Here is a 17,471-nt window from a genome sequence, read left to right on the forward strand (position 1 = left end):
ATCTTTTGCGGCGAGGCACAGCTAGAGTTTGCTGAAATTGCTCAAAGTAGTGGCTTATGGTTTTCCGTGTTGGTCGTAGACCCTTTGTAAAATACTCTCTGCACCGAAAACACTGAATCCCTTGTCCGAAAGTACAGGAAACTTTATTCTCTGTTGTAGCCATCTTACAGCTGACACGAACTGGCTATCTCTGGGGTTGAGCAGTCTAGCGGTGATAAAGAGCATTTTGTACATTACTTATATCCAATTCGTAATTCATGAAACAGAAATAAAGTAAATGATTTTCATCTTTTCAGTACCCCTGAACTAGGTGTGTTTCACTTACATTGGTGTCCGCCTCCGGTAGCTGAATGGTCAGCGTGAAGGATTGTCAATCCTTTGGGCCCGGGTTCGTTTCCCGGCTGGCTGGGGAATTTTCCCCGCCCCGGGACTGGGTGTTGCGCTGTCCTCTTCAACATCATCGTTTCCCCCCATCGACAGCAGGTTGCCGAATCGGCGTCAAATTGAAAGACCGGCACCCGGCGAACAGTCCGTCCGACGGGAGGCCCTAGCCATGCGATGGTGTTAAAATAGTTGTATTGTACTAAACAGTTAAATAACTTGTGTTCGTCGTAAAAAATGGATAGCATATAAATTACACAAAGCATAGCAACACCAAGGAACCACTGGAGAATGAAGGAAATTGTTTTTCTTAAGGGACCCAAGTTTGAAAGATTGTTCGTTTTGCTATTTTCCACGTCGCGTACGATATTTGATGCTAACGTCTTCTAGTGTGAAATTTCTTCAATTACTGGGTTTACTGGTGTCACTCGCTTGTACAAGAATAGATTCTCCTTATAAGGAAAGGTAATTCTTAGTTACAAATCAGGGACCGTTTAATACACAAGTACAAAATGGTTCAAATGGCTCTGAGCACTATGCGACTTAACTTCTGAGGTCATCAGTCGCCTAGAACTTAGAACTAATTAAACCTAACTAACCTAAGGACATCACACACATCCATGCCCGAGGCAGAATTCGAACCTGCGACCGTAGCGGTCGCTCGGCTCCAGACTGTAACGCCTAGAACCGCACTGCCACTCCGGCCGGCCACACAAGTACAGATTAGGATGGTACGCACATAACATCTATTAAGATGAAGTGCTTTCAGATCGCTCGGGAGTATAAGATATCATTCCAGTTGGAATCAAAATGGCTCTGAGCACTATGGGACTTAACATCTATGGGCATCAGTCCCCTAGAACTTAGAACTACTTAAACCTAACTAACCTAAGGACATCACACACATCCATGCCCGCGGCAGGATTCGAACCTGCGACCGTAGCAGTCGCACGGTTCCGGACTGAGCGCCTAGAACCGATAGACCACCGCGGCCGGCCCAGTTGGAATCGCACATCCACTCGTACTATTTACAGATTTCACGTCACCACTAAGTAAATACATGAAAAACTTTATTTCAGTGTACAACGAAAGCATGAGCCTTGTAAGCCACCTACTCGCATATGAACGCCCATGGTTAGCGTTTTTTTGTCCTGCTGGTGCGACTGTAAACAGTTCTTGTCAGGTGGTCTATGAATTATATACGCGCACATTGTAAATAAAGTGCGTCGGGTTACTTAATTTAAAGACAGTGAGAGTCATATTTCTTTACAATCACTCACTTTTGTGTCAATCTGTTGTCATCCATGCGACACGGCGGTACAGTACCTGCAATTTCACTGCAATACGGAGTCGCAGGGTGTGTTAAATACCATTCCGCAAGTTACGAACAGACTTACGTCTTTCAAGTATTGTACTCATTACAGTTTGCTCAGTCATGTTTTTACTAGTGGCCATATCAGGCAGACCGTTAATGTTGTTATAAGACCCTTAATAATTCACGGCAGTTACAGGAGGTTCAATTTTGATTACAACAATCGTGCCGTCTAGTTCAGTCCCGAAGCCGTTGAGAACACATAAAAGAATATTACAGAAAAGGTTACGAAAAGATTTCAAAGTTCCTGCCATTCGTGGCCTAATAGAATCAATCAATGCGTAAATATAATTAATTTCTTCCTGTTCACCAGATACTATTGGAGTGCACTTTTCCGGAATAAGTCACACGCTTTCATACTACTAAGGCCACATTGGTACCATACTTCCACATCAGGTGACACTTCCGCGGACTTAGTCCCATTCTGACACAGACTGCAGCAAAAGCAAAAAACGCTGCGAGACAATGCCCAACTGTACTATATAGTCTGGGCGTGTTTTCAACTTTGTCACCGGCTGCTGTACATGTCATCGGCATCTCGAACAGTCAACGGGTGTACTGCTGGTCCATAGTGTCCAACGGCGATCAGACATGTCACCATCGTCAGGTGCGCTGAAGAACTGAACTCCTGAGGGAGGGCAGCCGTATTAACCCTTTCTGCGTCTGCGATTCCAAATGGCATCATTAAGTATTCCTGGCGTTTTTGAGCTTCCCAGTGCTTCAATGATACCATTTGGCACCGCTTCACGTAGTTCCAACTTTGGCCAGAAGATCACAGTGGCGTTTACTTTCATGACTCACCGTTTGTTTGAAGGGCAGAAAACAGAAGTGTCGTGAGTTGTGCTACTGAATTTGTGAGTAAACAATAACTGTTGTGTTTAGTTTTATTCTGTGTATAATGAAATTCTTGCTTATGGAACCTACTTTACGTAGTTGCTCAAGGGCAAGGGAAAGAAATACGGTAAGTTTACAATACAATTATGTATGCATTTTTTGAGTAATTATTGTGTAATTTCTAATAATGCCAATTGGAATCATTATTTTATTTATTAACCAATAGCTTCAAAAGAACTTTTGCAATGGATATGGAAAATGTGCAACATACACAGTAAATATTCATCACAAAAAAATTTTCCCCAGTTTTTATCTAAATGTGACACACAAAGGGTTAAATCCCCTGCCTTCGCGACGCGTTCTCCCTGGAGTCCGCGCCCGCGCGTCAGCGGTCGCTGAGATGCTGGCGCCGGTGTCTGTGGTGGCGTCGGTGTAATTGCCTCGTCCACCCTAGTCGCCCGTTCGTTTACTTAGGTGTGTGTCATTTTAATTAGACTCAATAATGGTTCTCATGCCCTGCTGAGGTTGTAGCCTTAATCTTGGATGATGAGTCCGTCACTGGTGCACCGAGTAGCAACTCTCTTTTTCCCACCAAATAAAACACGAGCATTATTGGGAAGTATCAATGGCGATCTCGGTTAGCGGAAGGCCGGCATATAGCAGATTCCGTGTCAATGTGGAAAGACGTATACTGGACAGACGGTTCACACCATCAGAGGCACACTCGACTTGGGTACCCCAACGAGTCGGCGGGCGTAGAGCACTGTTTGTCCAAAAATCACGAAATGGACTACCAACATACCAGGGTCTTGGCACAGACATCTAAATAAAGGGACAGTGTCGTCAGAGAGGCTATGGAAATTCGTATCAGGGACGGACTCATCAACCGAGATTGTGGCTACACACTCAGCAGGGCATGGAAACCAGCATTCAGTAATTAAAAAGATGCTCAGCAAAGGAAACTAATCGGAGACCAGGGTGGACGAGGCAATTACACCGAAGCCACCACAAACGCCGACACCAGCATCTCAGTGACCGCTGATGCAAGGGCGCGGACAGCGGAGAGAACGCCTCGTGAGGGGAGGGGATTTAATACGGCTGCTTTCCCTCAGGAGCTCAGTTCATCAGCGCACCTGACGATGGCGACATGTCTGGTCGCCGAAATATTGTGCCCATTGGACGCTAAGGACCGGCGGTACACCCTTGGACTGTTCGAGCAAGAAATACGCCGGGAGAAACTGAAGATTCATGTCCTCATTATGATTGTAAGTCGGACTGAAACGGGTGATGAAATTGTGGGTGCCGTGCGGAAACGGCGTGGACATAGGCTAACTGTAGATCAATGCACAGGTCATTAACGTCAGCGATCTTTGCCTGAGTGACGTCCTCACCGTTTCGAAATTCTGTAGGCCTATGCTCTTCATTTGTAACAATAAGTCTCTTGAGATCGAGAAGATGCAAATCTAGAAGCCTTCTATGCTAAAAACTCTTAATGCTTCGATTCACTTTCTGTTAATCTTCTTAATCGTGCTCGTTTGGCTTGAGCAGAAAGCGAAGAAAGGTTAGACTGTTTTCGGGAAGGCATTATTATTACTCGACAAACGTATCAACAATAACAGTTACAGCAATTGAAGAATGAATTCAAGAATGAGAAGAAGCTAAGCGAACATTGAGAGTAAAAATATATCACAACAAGTATATTATATGACTTATTTCGATACCAACTTTTCCAAAAATGTATGAAAGCGATTTTTAGTGACAACTCAACAAACTTAGCGTCAACTCGACAAACGTATCAACGATAATAGTTACACTGATCTGATAATTAATTCAGGAATGTCTATGAGTACCGGGATTAAACTGTTAACGTTATTAATATGATGATGATGTTCCAAAGTCTTACATTTTACGGATTCTGTCATTTCTGTACTGGTTTATTTAGTTCTGTTTTATAAAAGTCTGCTTCCGATTTTTTACTTCCAATATAAAGCAACGATCCTTACACGAAACTGAGGCGATCCTCATAAAAAATGACATTTTCATGGACTACTCATCCTTGAACAAAAATTTAACTATGGGAAAATTGTTTTCAGAAAGGGCATCTAAAGCTTTCGAAGAGGTTTCGCTGTATCTCCTGTGGATTCCGGTTTCCCTGTACTGACCCAGTTAAACAATACACTGTGTATGTATAGATAACTAGGTTTCTATGCGGTATATCAAGGTGTAGAGCTCGTATCAGATCTTAAGTTAGATCTAGAACAATACAACTGTGAAAATAGCACCCAATTTCGTGCAGTAGTGTTGCGTGATGTGCGCACAAACATACAGACAGAAAGATAGGCAGACAAAGAGACAAAAATCCTGAAAATCATTGTTTCGTCTTCTATTACTATTATAAATACCGTTTATATCAAGTTTCCTTAAATATATCCTATGCGCAGACATCGGCCAGTTACAATTTTGTTGTACGTGTACAATGGTTTACTATTGTACCAGCGGGGATAGAAAACCACTAAATACGCGCGTTTGTAAGGGATTTGGACGCTTACAGCCTCCGTGTATATACTCATAACTCAGTTACTATATTTTCTCGGATTAAGTATCCGAATTTTCTACAGCACTCATGTTTCAGAGACTATGTGTACCATCCTAATCTAGGTTTATGTGCGTTAATCACCTAAATTCAGTGTTCAGTCTCTGCCATAGGTCACGATGAGAACTACAACCTACCTTCCTTCCCTCCTTGACACCCTCTGACTTGAAAATCCGTAAACAAGTTAACAGAAAATATGTATCCACCATCATGAATCAGCTTGTCTTTTTTGGGTAAATGAAATGAAAAAGAATTAGTGCAGTTATAGTGAGTGAATGTGGATTACGAGTGTAGAGTCAGCACTGTTTTCATGTACAGGTAGCTAGTGTGACTAATTCTGTAGTATAGTTTCAGTGTTTGGAGCTCTTATCAGCTAGGTAGGACAGCAAGTATCGACTGAATTCAGAAACTAGTGATAAGATCATGACAGATCGATAAAATCTATTCCAATATCTAACAGATATGCTAACCGGTGGAGAAAAGGCGACGTGGTTATTCCTTGTTATGTAAATTTAGAGAACTTTTGTTAAAAATGTCTGTGCGACCGTTAATGTGCCATATTCGAATATCTCGCTCAAGGGCCAAGAGAATAACATAAGAGTGATGATGCCATGCACAGAGATATTTCATCGCTCAATGGAGTAGGACAGGAAATCTGTAATAACATTACTAACTTCCATCCGTAATCTACGGTACAGTGAATGACACAGAGTAGGTGCATGTATATGTGAATTAAACGGTATTATCCAAGTGAATACACTCCACGTATTCAGTATAATCTACAGCAGAGGAATATTTTTAATTTATAGGTTTACAGAGTAACTTACAGTTGTAGGGTACCAATCTGAGAAGTCTATTAGCTGCTACGGCGAGAAGCGCGTGGCGTTTCGTGGAAGCTCCAACATTTGCATGCATAAACAGTGTAGAAACAGAACGCCGGGGACGTTGTGCTTAAGTTCCGCGGGCGACATGATAGGCGGCTTCCGAAATTAAGCCCTGCCTCGTTTCTAAACGAGGATTAAGTTATTCTTCCCGCCATTAACAGAAAGTGTTTCGGTCATTAGCGATGACAAAGCAGTTTCCAGCGAACACAAGGAATTATGGTTCCGAGCCCGCAAGAGACCCAGTAATACTGCTCCACAACTTGCATCCTCAGTGTGAAAACCTTTCGTCATATCATCCGCTGATGGTTAAGCAAACTGTCTCCTTCACGTGTGAATATAGTGTGAATAATACGATTGGACTAGATGCGTAACTGCGTTTTTGTTATAAGTGCGTTGCATACACTACACAGAAATTAAAAAAGAATAAGTAAGTCTTTCATGCAGCCGCGCTATTCATCTGTGTCCTCGGTGGCTCAGATGGATAGAGCATTTGCCACGTAAGCAGGAGATCCCGGGTTCGAGTCCCGGTCGGGGCACACATTTTCAGCTATCCACATCGAGGTATATCAACAATACCTGTCGGCAGCTGAGGGTTTCAGTTAGTCATCATTTATTCCAGGGAAAAGCTGCACGGTCATCAACTATATTCTGTTCTTTCGAGAACAGTTACTATCTTCATATATATAGTTAAAGGCTACCAAGCCATTGACCTTCGTCTGTGCGAATGCGCACAGCTTGTCCAAACTCTCACGGGAATCGCCAAAGCGTGCGCGAGTAACGAGTGAATGGGCAAATGTCTATAAGGTACATTATATATATAGAATTGTGGACAGTTGGGAATGTGAGTCTCACGGGAAGCGTGCAAGGGATAAGTCCCTGCAGTCGCGCTATTCATCTGTGTCCTCGGTGGCTGAGATAGATAGAGCGTCTGCCATGTAAGCAGGAGATTCCGAGTTCGAGTCCTTGTCGGGACACGCATTTTCAGCTGTCCACATCGAGGTATATCAACAACACCTGTCGGCAGCTGAGGGTTTCAGTTAGTCATCATTTATTTCATAGAGAAGTCGTTCAACTTCACGCTTCCATATCCTGGGCGGAGACGGATAGCGAAGTTTCTAGTTGCCGATGATGCCCCTTTGGCAACAAGATGTGACGATGGTCGTTAGGAGGAGACACAGCAAGTTTACTCTTTATTAACCACAACAGGTTACCACAAAACAGTGAGATATTGAATGTAGCAGGTAACTTCGTTATCATTTTAACGTATAATTGATTTTATCAAATATTTATACCTATTCAATGGTAACCTAATTGTGCAAGTTGGTAGCAACCGTTTTTCTGCTGAAGTAACGCCATCGATATATCGTCTTCCTTTGTGTGAGAACTACTTTTGTCGGACTGGTCAACAGATTGGATTCATGCTCATTTGAAACGCGATGGACAATATAAAAATAATTTTTTAGAAAAACGTATCTGTGTTGGCCTTGTTCGAGGCTTGTGCTCTAGACATCAAGGTACATTCTGGCTTCCAAAGATTGATCTAAGGGTGCACATCAGTCAGTCTTTGCCAGTCACTCGGACCATTTCCTAAAACCATTCATTTTTGTTTCTCTTAGCCAACTAGAATGATAATCTCTGTAGAGTGTTCACAGTAAACTCATGAAACTGTGGTACAGTTCAAAAGTATAACTTCCTCTTCACTGAACCCACACCTTAAGGTTCCCACAAGGTTTTTACCGCCTACTACATATCTACTTTTTCCTGTAACTTTCCTTTCCAGCGTTTTACGTAGAATCTTTGTAAGATTTCCTACCCGTAATAAGTTCTATCAGCTGACAAAAGTTTACTATAATTCAAGGGGTCAGGATGAATGGGGTACTGAAATGAAATATTGCTCCCTTCAGACTTAATTTAAAGCAAACACAAAGCAAAATGTACAGTGAGAGATGGTGTTGAGGGCTGGCAAAGTTATTAAAGGGTAAGGCGTTCAAGCTAAAACGATGCCTTCCTCAACGTAATAGCAACAACGTTTCCTGGCTAATATGAGTACTCACTGAGATTGTGAATCGCTAGCAATACGACAAAGGTTGATTGAAATGCAGGGCTACAAGTCAGATGGACTCGTTGCAGTGAAGACTAAGCCCTAATGTAAAGATTGCCAATAGCCCATGTCTATCGATATGCTCACCACTAATCTGCCCAGCGGCTGATATGGAGACTGGGCGTAGGTGGAAACTGGAAAGGCCGCCTCGTGCGCCGACTTTATGGGGAGATGCCACCATCTGCTCTCAAAAGCAAAGTGGTCACACTTTTACAGAAGCCCGGATGCTTTCCTGGAAGAGCCTAAAACTGTCTCATTGACTTAGCCGAGCTGGCCACGTCTCCCTGCCGTTCACGCCGATACAGAAAAAATCGAATGCCACAATTATTGCTGCTAGCGGCAAAAAACTCTGTCATTCCCTCTGATACCTACAATTACTTGTCTTGGTGGGTCGCTATATAGCTGAGATGGCTTCATTGCCTCTGCAGGGACTACGTAATTAACAAGAGGTGAAACATGACGTGCCAAAGAAGTCCACACATTTCTCATTAAATTACTTTGTTGTGGTATCAAAAGGCATCTTATTGTTCTATACTGCCTCAAGCACCCAAGAACAAAGTGAAACGCCGTGGCCTGGCTACTGGAACACACTGCCTATGTCATTTTTGAATTACAGCTCAGTGAAGCCGTGCAGTACATGGCCTACCTGTCGCAATGTCATCAACGATTGTACCGTTCACCGCAGTACCGCGAACATTTTACCAACACTTTATCGGTTGCATTATTGTGCGGATATCAGAGGACGCTTCACTTACAGTGTTTGTTTTTGTTTCCTCATTTGTATTTTCCATTTTCTATTAGTTTCTTACCTGATGCATTTATTTACAATTTGTTTACATTTCACAACACCCACTGACCTTTTTTTTACGATTGTTAATAAAAGCTTTCTATAAATAACTTGTCACACTTGTCACACATATACCACCTCAAAAGTGTCCATTACTTCAAGACATACACTGATGGAAAAAAACTGCAACACAAAGAAGGAGCTGTGCGACATAAACAAAAGTTACTACACGTAGCGTAAGAGCGGCACTATTAGCGGTACTATCTGGATGCAAATTAGGTTTACTTTAAATAAACGCTGTAACGGTCGTGACCGTTAGTTACCTCTGGAGGAGGGAAGCTGATTTTACTCTGAAATGCGATGAAAGCGACAAAGGCGCCTCTATCAGCACCTCAGTGAGATTGGTTGGGTAGCGTATTAGTGCTACGAGAAACTAGATGTTACTTCTTCGATATTGCAGGAATGCTTGGTAGGAATGTAGCCATTGTGTATGATTCCTGGCAGCGGTGATCACGAGAATGTCCAAGAAGACCGGTCGTCGGATGGGCACTTGATTCTACCTAGGGGATAGACCATTGTATTTAACCCACGGCTCTGGAGCATTGTACTGCACCTGCAGCAGCAATTTGAGCAGCAGTTCGCACCACAGAGACACAACGAAGTGTTACAAATCGGTTTCCTCAAGGACAGCTCCCTGTAGCATGCATTCCACTGACCCCATCGCCATTTGCGACTTCAGGGATGTCAAGCGGGAGCTCATTGGAAGCCATAGTGGAGGTGTGTTGTGCTTTATGATGAAATCTGGTTCTGCCTTGGTGCCAATGAGTTCCGTGTGTTGGTTAGAAGGAGGCTAGTTGAGGTGCTAAAACGAACCTGTTTGTGTGCTAGACACACTGAACCTATAACTGGAGATTCTGTATGATAGCAGGAGCACTCTAGTGGTTATCTCACGCGTACAGACTGCAAATTTGTACATAAGTCTGGTGAACAGCATTCGAGGGAGCGTTTTCCAACAGGTTAACACTCGCTCACATACCGCTATTGTGGTAGCTCGCGGGCTGAGGCGCCTTATCACGGTTCGTACGACTCCCCCTGTAGGAGATTCGAGTCCTTCCTCAGGCATGTGTGTGTATGTTATCCTTAGTGTACGTTAGTTTAAGTTAAATTGTTCAAATCACTCTGAGCACTATGGGACTTAACATCTGAGGTCATCAGTCACCTGAAACTTAAAACTACGTAAACATAACTAACCTAAGGACACCACACACATCCATGCCCGATACAGGATTCGAACCTGCGACCGTAGCGGTCGCGCGGTTCTAGTCTGAAGCGCCTAGAACTTCTCGGCAACACCGACTGGCTGGTTTAAGTTAGATTAAGTAGTGTGAAAGCCGAGGGACCGATGACCTCGGCAGTTTGGTCCCGTAGGAATTTACCACAAATTTCCAATTTGTACCCCAAACATGCTCTGCAGAGTGTCGACATCTTACCTTGGCGTCCTTGATCACCAGATCTGTCTCCAATCGAGCACAGATGTAACATCATCGGACGACAGCTCGAGCGTCATTGACAACTAGTTATAACTCTCCCTTTACTGACCGACCAAGTGCAACAGGCTTGGAACTCTAGTCCTCAAAGTGACATCAGGCACCTGTACAATACAATGTATGCACATTTACATGCTTGCATTCAACGTTCTGGAGGTTACGCCGGATTTTATTGTGCCAGCATTTCATATTCGCAGTGGCTTATGTTGTGCTTACATTGGTCTGTGATCCTACAATGCTAATGACTTAAATATGTTACAAAGACAAAACTACTCTCAAAATTTTATTACTCTACAGTAATTATTCTTTGGTGCTGTGGTTTTTTTCCGCCGTGTGTTTGAATTTGTAGGATTAATATGCGCGACGTATGGAGTTAGCTAAGTATAATTGGGGTACAGAGACTATAAATGAACCTTCCGGAAAGGAGACTGCCAGTGGGAAGAGTGGTCAACGCGGCCACTTTTGCCTTCGAGTAGTGTGTCCTCTTTACCCCGTCAGTCTCCATCTCGCTATTAGTGGCTATTTTAGACCAAAAGACGTTGTTTGAAATATAAGCCTGTCAGAAGCTTCTAGGGATTGCAGAGAGAACTTAGCAGCGTCGATAAGGACACCGTGTTCGGAAATGTACCGCTTGTTTGAAGATAGGATCACTTCCAGGCCTTACGCAGCACGGTACCATGCGTAATAATAGTAGGGCTGTGCTACGTATGTATCGACAACGGTTTCCAGATAGCCGCAGTCCACCACATACAATGTTTGTCTGCCTACAACAACTGCTGCGAAAAACTGATACGTCCGCAATTAGGAGAGTTCACAGTACGTCCATGTGTGGACTTTGTACATGGAAGGATGCGTCCGAGGTATAACTTGTGCAACTAACAGCAGAGTCGTGATCAGGAACAACTCCAGTAGACCCCTCGGGTCCGAGCTCGTTGTCTTCGCTGCGTGCCTACGTGAAGCAGAAGATTTAGAAGTGATCCATTCTCAAAACCTGTTTTAAATGCAAACCATAAATTACCCGGACATGCGTTCGTTATCAAAATTTCATCTACTAAGGCCTGAGCACATACTACGAATTGTAAAACGACCTGTATCACTGATTTACCTAACGTCAGCGGAATGAAAATTAGAAAATCCGTGCCTCAGCTCCTTAGCATGGCATCCTAGCTACACGCGATTGCCGCCTGGAGCCTAGACAAGACGGCGGCCGACTTGGCGGTACTTTAATTTACTGACAGTGGAAGAACCCTCAGTTTACCCCGTCTCCGCTACAGTTGTACTTTTAAATTTTTGTATGGTTTTGTCTGAATACTGGCTTTTAACTGTTACCTACACCTGAAACAATAAGTTCAGCTCTGTAGAGGAGGCTATCTGCATACCATAAGATCGTTTTTACGCCTCGGACTAGCCGGATCGAATCCTTTTTATAGAATAACTTTTCACAAAATATAGCCGCCAAGTAATCTGAAGATAGTAGCGGACAACTAACGATTACTGTATTTTATGGCAATGTTTTGAAATAAATTCAAAGCCGACTGACGGTGTCTTATTCAGAGGTAGCGTGTAAGGGTTCTGTTGCTTCTGTTGAATGCAGAGGTCCTGTTCGGCGGTCTCCCAGACGCTATTTCAGCCGGCTGTGCACTATTACAGAATGTCACCCTGTCTCTCAACACAATAGAGTACTTTGAAACTGAAATCAATACAATAGCGCTGGATATCATTACTAAGAGCAGAGAAAGAACGAAATCAGAAATGTATCTTACAGACTTTATTTATGTGAATGGGCTTAAGAGGCATAGGTGAAACATAAACAGCACAACGTTACCACATAGCTGGTCGATACGTGGTAGCACGAGTACTTGAGAGTGTTCCGTCTTCGTGTTAGAGGTCTCGAACGACAGGCTTTATTAAATTAGGCGCGGGCAATCTAATTCTATTAGTTTACAGGCTAACTTTGGTTCCGGAAATGTGCGCCCGGGGAGACTTTGGGGAGTAACTTGTTGGAGTGGCTCCTGGTCTAATGACGGCAGGATTACTAGCACAGGACCTCCCCAAGGCTCCCCCCCCCCCACCCCGCCACCCCCAGAACCCCCATCCCAACCGCCCACTTTGTAAGACCATACACAGGGGAGTTCGCATCCCATGTAATACGTCTGGAGATTACTTGGACCTCTCTGCCGAAAATGAAGCTTTATTAATGAAAGAAATGAATTTCCTGTATGATTACCTAAATATTGTGAATAGAACAATCTAGTTCGTTGTTAAAATTTGCTGTATTTAATACGCCGCTACAGCCAGCCGTCATCACATATCTCTATTTAAGATAAAAGGAACATTATTGCGGCATTCGGGAGTGGGAGTTTTGTTACATTCTGTATATGCAGTGATTAATCAAAAAAATAAATACTGAATACTGCAATATTATTTACTCTGTACTGCAATAGTTTTTACTCTGTTAAATATTGTGGGCTAGCATGAGACTCTGAAATAACCCAACACCACAATAACAAACGTACGGACATCGGCTATTCCGAAGCAGGCTACGCACAAAATAATATTTTATACACAGCGCGCGACTCACCGCCTTCTAACAAATAGTTCGCATGAGCACTGCTCTCATGGAGAGAAAATATGTTTGTTTTTAAGCAAACTGTGAATGATTAATTTGGTTCTCAGGGGCTACTGGTCATTTATGTACAAACTTTCATACACAAACTGAAATACTTTTTAATGCTTATTAAATGGAATATTTTTGTGTACTTACTATTCGATATCTCCAACGCAAAAACTGAGGAGAATCTCATCTGCCGTTAAGCGGCCAATCTTAAACATACTGAACTCATTCAGTACGAAAATATTAATGAATGGAATTTGTCTTTACTTTATCAGCTTTGAAACTATTTAAAGTTCAAAACTGAGAAGTCTCCCGAATTTACATTTAGTATCACAGACTGAATTTCTAACCTAAAAATATCGTTATCGTAATGGCCGACCAAATGCTGCTAGGGAAAGGGAGCTTCCCGCAACACGAAGTTCTGAAATAGAGTTATTAATTACAATTAATGAGGACTATTTTGGGAGGTGCTCACTACTTCAATAACCAAAATTTTCTAATAACAATTGGACATATATTCTGTACTTACTGTACATTAAATATATTAGACTGTGATACAATGGCGGCTTTCCGCTAGACGAAACCAACTGTTGCTGTTCTTGTGGTCTTCAGTCCTGAGACTGGTTTGATGCAGCTCTCAGTGCAACTCTATCCTGTGCAAGCTTCTTCATCTCCCAATACTTATTGCAACCTACATCCTTTTAAATCTACTTAATGTATTCATCTCTTGGTCTCCCTCTATGATTTTTACCCTCCAGACTGCTCTCCAATGCTAACTTTCTGATCCCGTGATGCCTCAGAACATGTCCTACCAACCGATCCCTTCTTCTAGTCAAGTTGTGCCACAAACTCCTCTTCTCCCCAATTCTATTCAATACCTCCTCATTAAGTATGTGATCTACCCATCTAATCTTCAGCATTCCTCTGTAGCACCACAATTCGAAAGCTTCTATTCTCTTCTTGTCCAAACTATTTATCGTCCATGTTTCACTTCCATACATGGCTACATTCCATACAAATACTTTCAGAAATGTCTTCCTGACGCATAAATCTGTACTCGGTGTTAACAAATTTCCCTTCTTCAGAAACGCTTTCCATGCCATTGCCAGTCTACATTTTATATCCTCTCTATTTTGACCATCATCAGTTATTTTGGTCACCAAATAGCAAACCTCAGTTACTGCTGTAAGTGTCTCATTTCCTAATTCCCTCAGAATCACCAGACTTAATTCGACTACATTCCATTATCCTCGATTTGCTTTTGTTGATGTTCATCTTATATCCTCCTTTCAAGACACTGTCCATTCCGTTCAACTGCTCTTCCAAGTACTTTGCTGTCTCTGACAGAATTACAATGTCATCGGCGAACCTCAAAGTTTTTATTTGTTCTCCATGGATTTTAATGCCTATTTCGAACTTTTCTTTTGTTTCCTTTAGTGCTTGCTCAATATACAGATTGAATAACATCGGGGAGAGACTACACCCCAGTCTCACTCCCTTCCCAACCACTGCTTCCCTTTCCTGCCCCTCGACGCTTATATCTGCCATCTGGTTTCTGTACAAATTGTAAATAGTCTTTAGCACCCTGTATTTGACCCCTGCAATGTTCAGAATTTGAAAGAGAGTATTCGAGTCAACGTTGTCAAAAGCTTTCTCTAAGCCTTTCCTTAATCTATCTTAAAAGATAAGTCGTAGGGTCAGTACTGCTTCATGTGTTCCAATATTTCTACGGATTCCAAACTGACCTTCCCCGAGGTCGACTTCTACCAGTTTTTCCATTCGTCTGTGATGAATTCGTGTTAGTATTTTACAGCCGTTGCTTATTAAACTGATAGTCGGTTATTTTCACATCTGTCAACAAGTGCTTTTTTTGGGTTTGAAATTTTTATATTCTTCTTGAAGTCTGAGGGTATTTAGCCTGTCTCATATATCTTGCTCACCAGCTGGTAGAGGTTTGTCAGGGCTTGCTCACCCAGGGCTGTCTCTAATGGAATGTTGTCTACTCCCAGGGACTTGTTTCGACTTAGGTTTTTCAGTGCTCTTTCAAACTCTTCACGCAGTATCCTGTCTCCCATTTCATCTTCATCTACAGCCTCTTCCATTGCCATAATATTGTCCTCAAGTACATCACCCTTGTACAGACCGTCTATATACTCCCTCCACCTTTCTGCTTTCCCTTCTTTGCTTAGAACTGGGTTTCCATCTGAGCTCATGATATTCATATAAGTGGTTTTCTTTTCTCCAAAGGTCTCTTTAATTTTCCAGTACGCAACATCTATCTTACCCCTAGTGATATACGCCTCTACATCCTTACATTTATCCTCTAGCCATCCCTGCTTAGCCATTTTGCACTTCCTGTCGATCCCATTTTTGAGATGTTTGTATTCCTTTTTGCCTGTTTCATTTACTGCATTTTCATTTTTTCTTCTTTCATCAATTAAATTCAATATTTCTTCTGTTACCCAAGGATTCCTACTAGCCCTCGTCTTTTCACCTACTTGATCCTCTGCTGCCTTCTCTACTTCATAACTCAGAGCTACCCATTCTTCTGTGATTACCCATTCTTCTTCTACTGTATTTCTTTCTCCCATTCCTGTCAATTGTTCGCTTATGCTCTCCCTGAAACTCTGTACAACCTCTGGTTTAGTCAGTTTATCCAGGTCCCATCTCCTTAAATTCCCACCTTTTCGCAGTTTCTTCAGTTTTAATCTACAGTTCATATCCAATTGATTGTGGTCAGAGTCCACATCTGCCCCTGGTAATGTCTTACAATTTAAAACCTGGTTCCTAAATCTCTCTCTTACCATTATATAATCTATCTAATACCTACTAGTATCTTCCGGATTCTTCCATGTATACAACCTTCTTTTATGATTCTTGAACCAAGTGATAGCTATTATTAAGTTATGCTCTGTGCAAAATTCTAACAGATGGCACCCTCTTTCATTTCTTAACCCCAATCCATATTCACCTACTATGTTTCCTTCTCTCCCTTTTCCTACTATCGAATTCCACTAACCCATGACTATTAAATTTTCGTCTCCCTTCACTACCTGAATAATTTCTTTTATCTCATCATACATTTCATCAATTTCTTCATTATCTGTAGAGATAGTTGGCATACAAACTTGTACTACTGTAGTAAGCATGGACATCGTGTCTACCTTAGCCACAATAATGCGTTCACTATGCTGTTTGTAGTAGCTTACCCGCACTCCTTTTATTCATTATTAAACCTACTCCTGCATTACCCTTATTTGATTTTGTATTTATAACTCTGTATTCACCTGACCAAAAGTCTTGTTCCTCCTGCCGCCGAACTTCACTAATTCCCACTATATCTAACTTTAACCTATCCATTTCCCTTTTTAAATTTTCTAACCTACCTGCCCGACCAAGGGACCTGATATTCCACACTCTGATTCGTAGAATGCCAGTTTTCTTTCTCGTGATAACGACGTCCTATTGGTTAGTCCCCACCTGGAGATGCGAATGTGGGACTACTTTACCTCCGGAATATTTTACCCAAGAGGAAGCCATCATCATTTAACCTTACAGTAAAGCTGCATGCCCTCGGGAAGAATTATGGCTGTAGTTTCCCCTTGCTTTCAGCCGTTCGCAGTACCAAAACAGCAAGGCCGTTTTGGTTAGTGTTATAAGGCCAGATCAGTCAATCATCCTGACGGTTGCTCCTGCAACTACTGAAAAGGCTCCTGCCCCTCTTCAGGAACCACACGTTTGTCTGTCCTCTCAACAGATACTCCTCCGTTGTGGTTGCACCTACGGTACGGCCATCTGTATCGCTGAGGCACACAAGCCTCCCCACCAACAGCAAGGTCCATGGTTCTTGGGTGGGGGGGGGGGGGAGGCTAAACTATCTAGGGAAAAAAATACTAACCCAAAACGTTATCTCTGTTCTTCTTCATCTACATAGCACAGATACTATAAACAAAACGCTATTTATTAAATGCATCATTGTTTGTGATCTTTACAGATAATAAACTGTACTTTTTAATATTTGATATTCATCTTGCACACGGACGCAGTCTTTCAATAATTTGTAGTTCACACGTCACTATTTTGTAACGCACAAAGAACCATTTTAATTTTTCTCGAAATGAAATTTATGTGACGTTCCGTCACAACAACTGTAGGTGCAAAAAAAAAAGAAAACTTAAAAAAGTTAAAAATATTTTTAAATGTACACTCACCAGATAGTTTTGAACCTATGGCAGACGATTCAGCGTCACTATTAATACCTACACCTAATTGGGGCAATAATTAACAGTCAAAAATTTGTATGGAAGTGTAAATTAAGGCTGCCAGATTGCGCTAGTGTGGGCGATTTTGTCCTCAAA

General features: G+C 42.3%; 1 non-coding gene across 1 annotated transcript; it reads left to right on the forward strand.

Moving 5' to 3' along the window:
- The first annotated feature begins 6,526 nt into the window (after positions 1–6,526).
- Positions 6,527–6,600, forward strand: Trnat-cgu (transfer RNA threonine (anticodon CGU)). The gene has a single exon. It is a non-coding gene; the product is annotated as a tRNA-Thr (tRNA).
- Positions 6,601–17,471: the final 10,871 nt, after the last annotated feature.

This window comes from Schistocerca serialis, chromosome 2 (assembly GCF_023864345.2).
Source record: "Schistocerca serialis cubense isolate TAMUIC-IGC-003099 chromosome 2, iqSchSeri2.2, whole genome shotgun sequence".
NCBI classification, from domain to species: Eukaryota; Metazoa; Arthropoda; class Insecta; order Orthoptera; family Acrididae; genus Schistocerca; species Schistocerca serialis.